The sequence below is a fragment of the Halyomorpha halys genome, unplaced genomic scaffold, assembly GCF_000696795.3.
Source record: "Halyomorpha halys isolate HHAL.00 unplaced genomic scaffold, Hhal_1.1 Scaffold32.1, whole genome shotgun sequence".
NCBI lineage: Eukaryota > Metazoa > Arthropoda > Insecta > Hemiptera > Pentatomidae > Halyomorpha > Halyomorpha halys.
Genome location: NW_027104903.1, coordinates 142,004 through 142,489, shown reverse-complemented (window position 1 = coordinate 142,489; position 486 = coordinate 142,004). Strand labels below are relative to the sequence as shown.

At 26.7% G+C, this 486-nt stretch overlaps 1 protein-coding gene across 1 annotated transcript in view; it reads left to right on the top strand.

The window, feature by feature from the left end:
- LOC106685268 (facilitated trehalose transporter Tret1) overlaps nucleotides 1-486 on the top strand; it is a 20,124-nt gene that overhangs the window by 6,584 nt on the left and 13,054 nt on the right. The window lies entirely within an intron of this gene.

The window sequence follows — 486 nt, the reverse complement described above, 5'->3', positions numbered from 1 at the left end:
GTAAACAATACTAGCCTATTGTCAAAATAATATTTATTTATGATTGATCCGGGATTGATTAGTGTTTGTAAACATTGCCTACAATTCTTTGATCCTTGTAACAAGGTTGTCATTGGGGGACCATGTCTGTTAAGTTTTAACAGTGCTAAATCAGAAAAAAGGTTTTTTATTTTATCTTGAAGAAGACGTAAATAACTAATATATTGTCTTATGTTTATGAACATAAGCACCTATGTTTATTTCAATAAAAAATGACAATAAATAATATGTATGGGTTATTCATGATCTTTAGTTTAACATGTTAAAGTGTGTTAAATTGAGAAATATATATAATAATAGTGATGTGCAAAGCAGATAATTCACAAATATATATTTATTAAAAGGATTTAGTTGTGTTAGAGTTTTCCCCAATAAAAGAATATATTTTCACAGATGAGTTTCTCCCATTATTAGGTATGCCTATCTGTAGGTAAGAAAATAAAGTAA